This window comes from Peromyscus eremicus, chromosome 15 (genome assembly GCF_949786415.1).
Source record: "Peromyscus eremicus chromosome 15, PerEre_H2_v1, whole genome shotgun sequence".
Lineage (NCBI taxonomy): Eukaryota > Metazoa > Chordata > Mammalia > Rodentia > Cricetidae > Peromyscus > Peromyscus eremicus.
Window position 1 is genome coordinate 3,327,696 of NC_081431.1, and position 15,085 is coordinate 3,342,780.

Consider the following 15,085-nt stretch of genomic DNA (forward strand, 5'->3'; position numbering starts at 1 on the left):
TGCCTGCTAGGGTAGGAAAACTTCATTTTCTTTAGGGGTGTGGTCCTGGTAGATTGACCATACTTCAGTGATGGTCCCATACTCATCCATGTATGGGCAGCACTAATCAGTTATTCAATAACTCAGTAGGTTATTGAAACAAACCAAACACAGAGGCATGAAGTTGGGAGAGAGATGTAGGGAGGGGGACCCAGGAGATAGAATTCGGGAAAGGGGTGAATATGATAAAATACATTGTATGCATGTATGAACTTCTCAAAGAATGAATAAAAACGTATTTTAAAAGTTAATAAGGACTTAGGTGCTAAGGGATCATGTGAGAAGGACATGCATGCAGGCAACTGGAAACACAAAAGTCAAAAGGAGAAATGGGGCAGAAAAAATATATGAGGAATTTATGGCAACAAAATTTCCCAAATTTGGTGAAAAACATAAATTACAGACTCAACAAACACCAAGTAGAGTAAATACAAGGAAAGCCATGTCCAGACATCCATAGTCACGGCTCCCGTTGATCCACCCTCTGCTCCAGCGTGTAGGCTGAACCAACTGTATTTGTCTTTGTGTCGATATGGCAAAGACTTGCCATAAACCACACAAAGGAAGAAACGTTGGCTCGAGCTTGTAGCTTCAGAGGGTCTGTCCATGGTTGATTGGCCCCATGAGATTGGGCAGGACACTGTGGAGCATCTATCATCACAGCAGACAGGAAGCAGGGGGTAGGTCTGCTGACCAGGTACAATCCTCCTAAAGCTTGCACAGTCTCCCAAATTGGAACCAACAGTTGAGGACCAAGCAGTCAACATGAGCTTTGGGGGAACATTTCATATTCAAACCAGAACACCCGATTATTTGTTTCCAATTAATAGAATACAACAAAGCTAACAGAATATTGCTTCCATGATAAAGTGGCAAACGTCTGACCTCTTTTGGTGGCTTGTTCTCCCTCTCTCCATCCTTTCCTCTCTCCTTCCATCTACTTGCTTCTTGTCTCTATGTCCTAGCTTTTGTGCTTACCCGGCTTCATGGAACAAGCTGAAATGTTGGAAGACACTTAATGGAGTGGGCCATGACCCGCCGCACCTTTTCCACCAGGAGGATTATCATTCAGAAATCTATGTTCCAGACCAGTTTCCACAAACTGCTCTGCTCCCATGGGAACAGGGAAGCCTTGTGCAGCAGAGATTCTCCTCCCCCTAGAACACGAGCACTCTGATTCATTGACAGAAATGAAGGCCACCCTCTGTGCAGCTGCTGGGTACCATAAACCTAACAGTAGCTCTTGTCTAGAGTAGCGTGTGTGCATCAGTCAGGGTCCAGCTCCAAAGAGAAACTACAAAAGTTACTTCAAAGAGAGATTTTAACATAGAAGACAGAGAACTGAAAACTGAAAAACTGTGGAAGCTGGACAGTCACTGCAGGAAGCAAACTGTTGGTGTAGGAACAAAAGGGAGATGCTGCATTTACAAAATGCACAGTCTGGAACCAGGGCCCCCAGGAGAGATGCTCATGGGTCAGCTGGTGCCAGGGTTGGAGCTGCATAGAAAGGTGATGTGACAAAATCACCAACAGCTCAAATGGTGCTCAGTGCTAGCCAAGCTTCAACTATCTGTATGGAGAGGAAGACTCCGCGGGGTGCCCCAGTGAAGAGAGGGAGCAAGGGCTCCCTCTAGCCCTGCCTTCTCCCTCTAGCATCCATATTATCATAACTTGGTAGTTTTCACAGTCCAGCAACACAGGGCACAAGACAGGACAATGAGATTGGGACAGAAATTATTAAGTCACAAAATAAAAAGGCAAATCAAAATCCCAGGACTGAGAGATACTGGTAATTGGTGTCTGAGGGGAAGGATGGACAGGACAGAGTTTCAGGACTTCATTCAGCCTGTGTTTCCACAAGTTCTTTTTGAGAACCAGGAATGAATAGAAGAAGCTGTTCAGACAAGTGACAAATAACTTCAGGCCCAGCCATACTCGTGGTGAAGCCTTTTCAAAATTAGGACCATCTTAAATATGCCTTGCTGCTTTGTCTGGTCCTCAGAAATCTTGTCTGAGGCTTCACCTCTGAAGCACAGACCCCAGGAACCTCAACCGTGGAACATCTGAGGGCCTGATAAGAGCCTGCATGGAAAGCAGGAAGACACCAGTGCCAAAGAGATGCCACAAACATCATGCCCAAGATATTAAATTACCACTGCACTTAGGGCTTATCTGGTTTCCCTTGGCAACTGGACAGGAGGTGCTGAGCAGAGAGCAGGAGAAAAGAAATTTCATCGTTCGGGCTGTATAAAAAAGTTACCATGAAAAGAAGAAGAAAAGGAGCGGTACCAGCAAGAAAGCAGAGGAGCAGCCTGCGGCGGGGAGGCACACAGCCCAGCGAAGTTGGGGTCTCAGAGGCACCACCACAGCCTGGTGGCACTCAGGGAGGAGAGCGGTTACAGTCTACCTGCCTCCTCTCTCTGGGAAGGTTGTTTTTACCACAGACTAGAACCTTCATGTGTCTGTGTGTACAGAGGTATCTATTGATGGCATTTCGAAAAGTAACTGTTAGAATACGCCCTGTCTAAGGGCTGGGCTGCGGAAGCCAGGAGCAGCTTCTCGGACATGCTCTCTGGTGCAGTAGTACAAGTGGGTCATGGGAGTAACCAGTTGCTTTCTGACTGGATCTGAGACCCCTGCTCCACAAGAAGGAGTTCATATCTGACGAGGTAAACCTGGTCAAAAACTCCTGGCTTGGGATGTCGCTGCTGAAGCTGCTGCCGCTGCTGCTGCCGCTGCTGCTGTTCATTTGCTTTTGGTTTCCTTCAGAGACAGTGTGGTGACATACTGTGTACCCTAATAAAATTTACCTGAGGATCAGAGGACAGAACAAGTCACTAGATTAAACACAGAGGCAGGCAGTGGTGGCACACACCTTTAATCCTAGCACTCCAGAGGTAGAGATCCCTCTGGATCTCTGTGAGTTCAAAGCCACCCTGGACTACCTGAGATTGACTCAGTCTAGGAGAGAAACTGAGCCAGGCAGTGGTGGCACACACATTTAATCTTAGCACTAGGAAGGAAGTAATATGGCTGGGCAGAGAAAGGTATATAAGGCATGAGGAGACAGGAACTAAAGCTTTTGGGCTGAAGCCTTTCTGGCTAGAGGCCTTTGGGCTAGAGAGTTTTTTCAGCTGAGGACTCAGAGGCTTTCAAACAGAGGATTCATGGAATTGGTGAGGTGAGACGTGGCAGTGGCTTGATCCTTTGTGTCTCCGATCTTTCAGCATTTAACCCCAATATCTGGCTCCCATTTTTTTTTTATTAAAAGACCAATTAGGAATTTGAGCTGCAAGACAGGGTCTCACTATGTAAACTTGTCCGACCTAGAACTCATTATGTAGCCCAGGCTGGCCTTAAACTCACAAGAGATCCGCCTGCCTTTGCCTCCCGAGTGCTGGGATTAAAGACATGTGCCACCACTGCCAACCGTCGCTGTTGTTTTACTAAGTGGACAGGATATACCTGTCAAACTGCCTTCTAAATATTTATGTTTGCCGGGCGGTGGTGGTGCACGCCTTTAATCCCAGCACTTGGGAGGCAGAGCCAGGCGGAACTCTGTGAGTTCGAGGCCAGCCTGGGCTACCAAGTGAGTTCCAGGAAAGGCGCAAAGCTACACAGAGAAACCCTGTCTCAAAAACCAAAAAAAAAAATTATGTTTGTGCCCATAGGTCAGAGCTACTGTCATCTTCGGCCAGAGAGGCTTATTATTTTGCAGTGAGTCATGGTCACTGCAGAGACTCAGAGCTGGCCAAAATGTTGAGAATAACTGAATGTTGAAAGCAGAACCCTAAATGGGTCATCACCTTCTCAAGACTGCTCAGGGAACATCTCAGAAGAAGGGTGGGGAGAATGGAAGAGTTAGAGGAGGGGTGCTGGGCTGTGGAGTACTTTCTTACAGGCATGACATGCTCTTTATACTCTCAAGGTCTCAGCAATTCATTAACACTCTCTTACTGAGGAGGAGGAGGAAGAGGAGGAAGAGGAGGAGGAGGAGGAAGAGGAGGAGGAGGAGGAGAAGGCCTCACTCTCCCTGAGGACATAATGCGGTTAATGATTGATAGGGGAGGGAGAGATATTTTCTTCCATGGTTTAACCACAGGTAAGGTGCTTATGCTTCTGTAAATAATGCCCCTCCATTCATGTTCTTGTAAGCAACCCTAGTTAAATTCAGTAATTCACAATAAAAGAAAGAAAAATATTGTGTATCCTAATAAATTTATCTGGGGTCAGAGAACAGACAGCCACTAGATACAAAGGCTAGAAAATAGTGGCACTCACACCTTTAATCCTAGCACTCCAGAGGTAGAAATCTCTCTGGATCTCTGTGAGTTCAAGGCCACATTGGAAACGGCCAGGCATGGTGACACATGCCTTTAATCCCAGAAAGCGAGCCTTTTATCCCAGGGAGTGGTGGTAGAAAGCAGAAAGATATATAAGGCGTGGAGACCAGAAACTAGAAGCATTTCGCTGGTTAAGCTTTCAGGCTTCTAGCAGCACAGTTCAGCTGAGACCCATTCTGGATGAGGACTCGGAGGCCTCCAGTCTGAAGAAACAAGACCAGCTGAGGATCCGGCGAGGTAAGGTAGCTGTGGCTTGTTCTGGCTCTTTGATTTTCCAGTGTTCACCCCAATAACTGGCCTCAGGTTTGATTTTATTAATAAGAACTTTAAAGATTCCTGCTACAAGGAAAGAAAAAGGAAGGGAGGGAGAAAGGGCTATGTAGTTGCTATCAAAGACTTGTTTCCCAGGTGGTAGCACCAGAAGATGGTGAAACCTTTAGGGGATGAGGCATCCTGGTGATCTTTAGGTCAGTTGTAGTATAATGTATTCACATGCACCCTTGGTAGCTCTCGTGTGACCCCTTAAGGTCTGATGAGATATTGTCATAAAAGGTGCAAGCCCGGTCCCTCCCACCCTCGTTCTGCTTCCTGAGTGGAGATGTGATCTGTACCACAATCCATTTCCCCATCAGGTCCATCCTCTGTTTCCTGTACCCTACTCATCTAGGACCCCTCACTAGAATAGACAGAACAACCAGGGTAGCCACTGAATTCACCTGCAAGAATGAAGGCCAGGCAACAGAAAAAGCGAGTTTGCGTCCTTCATGACTTTGATCTTGGCCATTATCAGAATGTGTGGACCACAATTCGTGTGGATCTTCCCACATCAGTACAAGGCAACCAAGACAGCTCCTCCCCAGACATGACCATAATAATCCCTTTAGCATGTGATAACTTGTGCTTGGAATTTGCCAGCAAGAAGGTTGCTATCAGAGTCTGGGGATTGGCTCAGTGGTGAAGAGCACTGGCTGCTCTTACAGAGGACCTGAGTTCAGTTCCCAGCACCCACATTGCTGTACACAACTGTCTGTAACTTCAGTACCAGCGGACCCTGCCCCCTTCTGGCCTTTGTGGGCTCCTGCACATATGTGGTACATATATATTCACTAAGGTTCACACATAAGCATATAAATAAATCTTAAAATGAAAAAGGGCAATTACCATATGTGCCTTTAAGCCTCAGGAACTATGAAGAAAGTGAATCTCTTTCCTTCATAATGTTATTTGGTCTCATGCAACAGTGTATCATTATTTACTACACTTACCATGTTGGACAGCAGAGCTCTTGAACATATTCCTCCCATCCTACTTTACTAAAACATTGTATCCTTTGACTGGAATTTCCCATTTCCCTTCCTCACTTCCCAGTCTTAGATAACTTGCAACACCGTATGCTTCACTTCCACAAACTCAACATCTGTAGAGTGGGCTGCATTTGTCTTCCTGTGTCCGGCTTGTTTTATTCTCCTGAGTTCATTTACATTTTTGAAAAGATGAGAGATATATAATTTATTGTCTTGTTCTCCTAAGACACAAACTCTGTAAGATCAGAAACTGACACAGGTAAGCAATTAATGCACATTTGTTATGACATGACATGCCTACTTCAATCCACATTTCTGTGGGAGAATTGCAAACAGGATTTAACCAGTCAGTCCCAAGTGGTCAGCCCTAAACATGTACAAAGGAGCAATACCAAATGGACTCAGTAAGGTAGGTGTGTGTGTGTGTAAAACAATAAAGAAGTCATGAATTTTTGAGGAGGGGGGACATAGGAAGAACTGGAGGAGAAGGAGCATGAACATGATGTAAATACAGTACTCATGTGAAATTCTCAAGAAAATAAATAAATGTTAATTTTTGAAAAGTTACCCCAAAGTTTGCAGATAGTGGGCTACTGAGTCTGGTAACAAATTTTGCTGGTAAGTAGTTAGGAAGTCATCAATATCTGATGTAAAGAAAGAAAGAATCTTTCCCAAGAACCTAAAATGTCACACTGTTTCCTCTGGAGGAGATCCCAAGAGTAAGCTAATGTTCTTTCTTATCTAGAATAATTTTGAAGTTATCCTTTCTTAGGGTTTTCAAGCACTACTGAGAACGCTAACATGATTGAGCCTAATACTGCAGCAAGTAATAAACAGTGTTCCTTATGTCTAAAAGCTAGAACCCTAATAAGTGAGGCCTACACCAGCCTGTAGCAGAAAGTTTGGCCTGGTGGGAGAATGTGCCAGATTGGATCAGTTTGGGGCTATGTCTGCCCGTTAGCCAATTAGGTTTCAATTTATGTGGATGAAAATAAAAAATTGTTAAAAAAAAAAAAAAAAGCTTAGCAGTTCAAAATTATTCCCTCTAGAGAAGAAAAAAAAAGCTTTTAAATAGAAGAGTTCCCATGTAGCATTTTGCATACTGTTTCCATGTGTGTTATCTAATTTGGGTTATAACTAAGCTGGTTACCAACTAGGTTAGATAACACAAAAATGGAATAAGCTTTTCAATTTTAAATGAGAGTTAAGCATCTTTTTACTTACTATTTTTTCAGTATACATTTCAGATGCCGTTATAAGAACTGTAACTTTTTACTAGACACACAGATACTCCCCAGTTTTAGATACCATGGAAATTGAGGGAGGGTAAGTCAGTGCCCACTGGTGTGCCTCGGCCAAGCGCAGGCCGTCCCTGCGAAGGGGCAAATTCAGTTCTGTCTTACATCCAGACACTGTCCGGCTTCTGGACATCTCCTCTTGCCAAACACCCTCAACCAGGCTGAAAGGAACTCTCCCCCACAGTACTTCATAAACTCACTTCCTAGTTTCTACACATCCAGGACCATGTGCTTCTATCCAAAAAGATGGATGAGTGTATACAGTCTCAATAGAACACTGTGGTTACTACCAATCTTCTGCTGAGGGAACTGAACCACGGTGTCCTTGGGTGGACTTAGATGCGGACTCATGAAAAACTTTCTGTCATAGTTTAGCACTCGTGGTCCTCGATGGTGTGCCTAGAAAGGTTTGGATTCCAGCCTGTGGTGCAACCGGTGGGCTGTAAGAACTCCAGGAAGTGGAGCCTAGTTGGAGGCCTTAAGGGTTATTGGGGATGTTGGGACCCTGGTTTCTCTCTCTCTCTCTCTCTCTCTCTCTCTCTCTCTCTCTCTCTCTCTCTTCCTCCCTCCCTCCCTCCCTCCTCTCTGTTTTGTGATTCCATTACTTAAACAGCTTCCTCTGCCACATGCTCTCACCATGGTGAGCTAATTGCCACATACTCCAAAACAAATGAAAATCATGAGCCAAGTGTGTTCAGTTTTCCATCAGCTTAACACAACTTGACTAGAGTCATCTGGGAAGAGGAACCTCAACTGAGAAAATACCTTCATCAGACACACACACAGACACACACACACACACACACAAATACATACATAAATTCAAAAAAAGGTTAAAAATGCCTTAATCGTGAAAAATCAGAGATTAAATGCAGAATCTCTTTTTTTAAATTGTGTGTCCATTATTCATTAGTGAAATTACTGCTACATCATCATCATCATCATCATCCAGTTCCCCAGCTGCTGAAAAGCTCTTTCCAGTTGGGAGAGAACACAATGGACCAACCTAAGGTGGAAGGTGATTTGACTCAAGTAGGGCCAAGTTGATCAGGTTGTATCTGGAGGAAGCTGGACTGATCCACAGAGAATTGATAACTGAGGCCGTGGCTGGAATTAAATCTGGGGCATGATGCTATGAAACAGTTTGGAATATCTTTCTTTTTAGCCCAAGCTGGCTTCAACTTCACTATGTAGCTGAGGCTAACCTTGAACTTTGCCTGCCTCTACCACTGAGTGCTGAGGTTATAAGCATGTACCTCCACACCCAGCTTCTGAGGTCCTAGCATCCGAGCCAGGGCTTCACACATTCTAGGCAAGCATTCTGCCTGCTTAGCTACATCCCCAGCCTCAGTTTGTGAGTTTTGAACACAAAAACAGGCCTGAAAACAGGAGCGATAGTTTAGGGTCTCCGGGACTCCAGCTACACAGAACCTTTTCTATCGTTTGGTTTTCGTTGCTGTGACCCCATATATGACAGAACAACTCAAGGGAATGAAGGCTTATTTTAGCCTTCGGTTCCAGAGGGTCCTATTGATATAAATTCCCACCACGACCCCACAGTCAGGCATGGTCACGCATGCCTGGCAGGACACTTAGTCATCTCTGCCTAGTCATTTCCGGGTCACATGTCCTGTGTGACCCACACCCCATGGTTACATGGTCACGTAGTTGCGTGGAAGTGACCTGTGATCTCTGCGCGTGGGCCTGTGTGCGCAGGTACATCCTGGCCTTTATAAGGTAGCGTCATGTTCCCCACCCCCTCCCTCTCCCTCCCTCCTCTCTCTTGCACATGTCCTTCCACAGGCCTGATCACATCTATCCCTTTTCTTTGTCTTGATAAAACTCTTGTTAGTGGATTCTGTTATGTGTCATGACTTTTCCTTTGGGGCAAGAGCGCCGTAAAAACCACCTATCCCCATGTGCTTGGGCAGAATATCATGGCACCGGGAACACGGACAGGAAGCAGAGAAAGTTGTAGCAAATGAAAAGTGGTCAACATGAAATATAACTGCAAAGACACACCCCCAATAAATCCTCCTACTAGGCCCTGCCTCCCACCTTTCTCCATCTCCCAATATTACCTCATATTGAGGATCCATTTCTCAAATCAGAGGACTCCTCCTCCTCCTCCTCTCTTTTTGAGATCTGGTCTAACTATGTAGTCCTGGCTAGCCTAGAACTCATGAACACTATACCCTTCCCAAAGAATCCTATTTTCAGTGTTGTCTTAGTTTGAGTTTCTTTTTGTAAAATATTTTTATTAATTCTTTGAAATTTTTGTATGTAGTATTTTGGTCATCTTCACTTCCCAGCTCCTCCAGATCTGCCCCCATCCCATCTACTCAACTGTGTGTCCTATTTTTTTTACTGAAAACAATTTTTTCAGACAGTACATTCTGATGACAACTCTCCCTTCCCCCAACTCCTTCCAGATCCTCCCACCTCTCCACCAACCATGCCCTTTCTTTCTCTCTTAAAAATAAAAACAAACAAAACAAAAAAACAAACACCGAAACCAAAGCAAAAGACCAATAAGACAAAAAATGGCCAAACAAAGCAATTTGAGATAAAATGTCTACAAAAATATCATGGAGTTCATTTTGTGTTGGCCATCTACCATGTACTTCTGGGCATGAGGCCTATCCTAAGTGTGGTTAATGTACCCAGGAAAATTCTGTTGGAAAAAGAGAAGAAGAATCTGGGTCAAGGACTGAAGTTATAACACTTACTTTTTTCGGTAATTTTGACAAGGACAGATGTAGGAATGGAGAAAGCAGGAAGCGAGGGACGCCCGGGAGGAGCATGTTAGACACAGTTGGCTGCCCCATTTGGTGATGGGGAACCAACCTTGCTGAACGTAGGTCCTCTGAAGCCAAGCAGAACACAGCTGGGACTGAGTCCACTTCCACATGTGTGAGAAACAACCACCCTCACTTCATAAGAGCTGTGGGACCCAGAGCAGTTTATGCCCTTGCAAAGTTGGGCATCAGCCTAGAACGGCAGATATGCTGAGTGCAGAGAGGTTCATAACCACGATGTGCGGCCCTTCCTTCCTTTTTAATAACCAGGACAGACAATCTTACACACCGTCTAGCTCTTATCTTTCCTTCTGTTTGTATTTCCCCCAACAAAACAGTGTGTGTTTTCATCTCTGCATTCTTACTTACATCCTGTTTATATTATAGTTCATTGGATGCAGGTGAGCTTGGCTGTAAGTTTCTGCTCTAGACTTCTAGGTTTGGGTGGGGGAAATAACTTGAAGAGAAGGCATTGGCAAGGGTCTGTGTTTTCTGTTTTTTGTAGTTGGACGTAAGTTGGCTCAAGTCACCTTTGAGAAGGAACAGTTTGATTTTTATCTCTCACACATGCCTTCTGGGGGTAAACCCACACTCATTCCAGCACCCTGCCAATGTGAGGCAAAGCAAGCTCCCAGGGTGCAAGAAAGCCCTCAGGCAAAGAAGGCTACAGAGAGCTCAAAGCCCATTCAGTGCAGAGTTTTAATTTTTTTTTTAATTTTTTTTTTTTGAGACAGGGTTTCTCTGTGTAGCTTTGCGCCTTTCCTGGAACTCACTTGGTAGCCCAGACTGGCCTCGAACTCACAGAGATCCGCCTGGCTCTGCCTTCCGAGTGCTGGGATTAAAGGCGTGCGCCACCACCGCCCGGCAAGTTTTAAACCTTTTCTATTCCACACAGTAGTTCCAGTTTTAAAATTGGGACAGCCTGTTGGAAGAGACTCATATTTCTTGTCTTAGTTTGGGTTTCTATTGCTGCAACAAAACCCCATGACCAGAAAGCAAGTTGGGGAGGACAGGGTTTATTTGGCTTACACTTCATTCAGCATTGCTGTTCATCACTGAAGGAAGTCAGGACAGGAACAGTGCAGGATCCTGGAGGCAAGAAGAGATGCAGAGGCCATGGAGAGGTGCTGTTTACTGGTTTGTTTCCCTTGGCTTGCTCAGCCTGCTTTCTTATAGAACCCAGGAGCACCAGCACAGGGATGGCACCACCCACAATGGGCTGGGCCCTCCCCCATTGATCATTAATTGAGAAAATGCCCTACAGCTGGAGGCATTTCCTCAGCTGAGGCTCTTTCCTCTCTGATGACTCTAGCTTGTGTCAAGTTGACACATAAAACTAGTCAGCACATCCAATCTAACTATGCACCCCCAGCCCCATGAAGAGCATTGTACCCCAGTGGCTAGCCGTACATTTCAGTTCACAGAAATGAACTACGGGAAAGTAAAACTATCTGAAAGATGTGCTGGCTGGAAGAGTGGACAACTGGGGAGGTGTAAGACCCAACCTTGCACACCATCTCACAGATGATCTCTGCAAGGGAAAAGAAGCACTTTTGGTGGTGATAGGGTCCTGGAGAAGTCCCACAAAAGATCACCATCCATGTATGCAATCAACAAGAGCATTCTGGAGCAACATTCTACACAAAGGTAAAATGGGGATGACTCTGAGAGGAGTGCTCTCAGGCTCCCTTTAAGCACAGCCCAGGGAGCTCCTAGAGCATTAGGTCACTTTAGATAAGATTGGCTTAAGCAAGTGGCAATATTAGCACATTCTAATCGGCCAGGGCTGGTCAGGGGCTGGTCAGGGCTACCATTTTCCATTTTGGGGAAGTCCTGGACAAGTCCCAAGCCCTGTCCTTGAGCTGCTGTGGAGGCTTGCTAGCCTAGTTGCATGCGGACTATGGGGGCTGGCTCAGGCCTGGTATGTTTATTTCCCTTGTCCCTGCTGTCAGGGGCGTTGAAGATGGATTGTGTTTTGTTTGTGGCTCCCTCAGAAACTGCTTGTTAAGTCCCAGGAAGTTGAAATTGAGACCTGATCTCTGAGAGAAGATTGAGCAGCCTGTTATGGCATCTGCTCAATTCTCTCAGGTGGCAGAGTATTTGGGCATGTAGTCCTTTGGAGGTAGGTAAGCAGGGGAAGGGAGGTATGAGGTAAGAAAGTCACCTATGAAGATTAAGGACAGGTAAGCAATGAAGTTGGAGGCATGAGAAATATCTGAAACATTCCTTGCTGAGGAAAAAAAAAAAAAGAGTGACTTTAAAACACAGTGGGCAGTCTAGGGAGATGGCTCAACATGTAAGCAAGGTTGATGCCCTTGTGAAGGACCAGGGTTCCATTCCCAGCACCTATGTTGAGTGGATCACAAATGCCTACAACTCCAGTTCCAGGGGCTCCGATGCCCTCTTCTGACCTCTATTTGTGTGAACACATGCGCGTGTGTCACACACACACACACACACACACACACACACACACACACACACGCACGCACACACACGCACATTTAAGAGAAAAATAAAATGCAGTGGTTGTTGGGAGGCTTGGAGGTGATGCAGGGGTCAGTGCCAGTCAGTGTGCCCAGCTGCATTCTTCTCTGAGGCTGTACTGGAGCCAGGTACACACTCACAGATGTGGTCAACTGGATAGAGTCCTTCTTGCCGGGCGATCCACTCATTATAGTCTGCCCAACTGGTTGGTTTCCATTTCCACCTGTAGAAGGAGAAGCAAGTAGGGTGAGTGACCAGAAAGAAAGATCTTCTAAACTGACATTTCGGGATTAGCTCAGTTCTTTTGAAAGACTGAGACTCCACTAAAGTCATGAACCACTTGCTATTCATCTTTGTTTCCCAGCTATCCCAAATTCACAATGAATAAATTAGTGAAATAAATGACAAAGTGAATTTTAAAGCCTTGAGATTCATTGGACTTGGTGTGTGCTTATTGTCTTTCAAACCACGAAATGAAAAACAAGTAAAAAAAACTTTAAGAACCATCCAAGCCTTTCCTGTTGTACTAATAAGTAAGGACAGGAGCTGGAGAGACGCTCAGTGGTTAAGGCACTGCCTGCTCTTGCACAGGATGTGAGTTAAGTTCCCAGCACCCACATGGCAGCTCACAGACACCTGTGATCTAGTTTCAAGGGATCTGATGCCCTCTTCTGGCCTCCCCTAGCACCAGGCACACACATAGTGCACATATATACATGCAGACACTCACATACATACATAAAAATAAGTAAATCTTTTAAAATAAATAAGGGGGCCAGGCAGCAGTGGCACACGCCCTTAATCCCAGCACTCGGGAGGCAGAGCCAGGCAGATCTCTGTGAGTTCGAGGCCAGCCTGGTCTACAGAGTGAAATCCAGGATAGACACCAAAACTACACAAAAAAACCCTCAAAAAAACAATAATAATAATAATAATAAACAAAGGAAATAAAACATTGAGGATGAATTAGCCAAAAAACCCACCAACCAATTTAAGATCTAAAAGACAGCTTTCAATTGAAAAGAACAATAGTTAGAATTTTTAAACATTTAATTGATATTAACAGTGTATGTATGTTTCTATTCTATTCCATTGGGGATTTGAAAGTTCTTTCTGTATTTGTATTAAAAAGATCCAATTGTTGGGGCTGGAGAGATGGCTCAGTGGTTAAGAGCACTGGCTGCCCTTCCTAAGGTACTGAGTTCAATTCCCCGGAACCACATGGTGGCTCACAACCATCTGTAATGAGATCTGGTGCCCTCTTCTGGCCTGCAGGGATACATGCAGACAGAACACTGTATACATAATAAATAAATTTAAAAAAAAAATTTAAAGATACCTAAAAAAAAAAAAAAAAGATACAATTGTATAAAAACTAAGTCCACTTGTGTCAATACCTACAACTGTCAAGTCACAGGTCACAGCCTCACACATTGAGCCACTTGGTGTCCCCAGTCTTTCTCCCCTGCAAAGGTGCTACCTGCTACCAGAGAGACGCAAGCTGCTTTGGCCCACCGTCATGAAGTGACAAATCCTTCCCCCTGGTGTCTTGGAACCAGAGGCAACCTGACCGTAGGCAGTGTAGTATAGGCTACTTAGTAACCATGCCTGCTATCTCATGATATGGGACCTCCCCTCTCCTTTGGAAACCTTTAAGAGGGAGACTGGAAACTCCCTCTTCAGATCCCTCTGCACTATGTGGCATTAATAAAGCTCTCTCCACAAAGGACAATTCACCTCATCACCTCCTCCTTGAACCTACCACCTCTCCTCTCCATGAAGTTAAATCTAATATCAGCTACTGAGGACATTTCTTGTTTCCTGTAGGTGGGGTGGGAGAAGCAGAGAGGGGCCGTTTGCAGTGATTATGGCATGGCACCTCGAGGCTGTGGTGACAATTTTATGTGTCACCCTCACTGTGCACAGGATCACATCATCCCGAGAGTGTGAGTATGCTCTGGATGTCATTAGCTTTTAGGGCATCAAGGTGAGTAAAGCTGATTGGCTTCCATTACGAAGGCAGGCTCATCCAGGACTTGAAGGCCTCAACAGAACAAAGCAGCCGACCTTCCCCACTGTAGCAGTTTGAATGTAACTGGCCCCCATAATCTCATAAAGAGGGGCACTATTAGGAGGTGTGGCTTTGTTATAGTGGGTGTGGCCTTGTTGGAGGAAGTGTGTCACTGCAGAGGAGGGCTTTAAGGTTTCGTATGTTCAGGATACTACCCAGTGAGTCAGTTGACTTCCTGCTGCCTGCAAGATGTAGCACTCTCAGCTCCAGCACCATGTCTACCTGCACACCACCATGCTCCCCGTCATGATGATAATGGACTGAACCTCTGAAACTGTAAGCAAGCCACCCCAATTAAATGATTTCTTTATAAGACTTGCCATGGTCACAGTGTCTCTTCATAGCGATTAAGACCTTAACTAAGATAGACGTTGATACCAGGGACTGGTGTATTACTGTGATAGGCCTAACAATGATTTTGTTTGGAGTAATTTAGACTTTGGGAATTTGGGTTAGGAAAGCAGTGGAATGCTTCAAGAGCTGTTTAATGGGACATGCTAGTAGGAACATGGAAGATAGTGATGCTGAGTGTCAATTGATGAACAGTGGGAGGCTTCCTCAAGAGATTTCAGGAGAGAAGAATTTTAGTATGTTGCCTAGAGATCATTCTTGTGATGAAAGAGTCTGCCTAAAGTGCAGAGTATTAGATTAATTCCATTGGCAGAAGAAACCTCAAAACAGCCTGGTATAGACCCTATTATGTGGATACTAGTGGTAACTCTAATGAAGATTTATAATGAAAAAA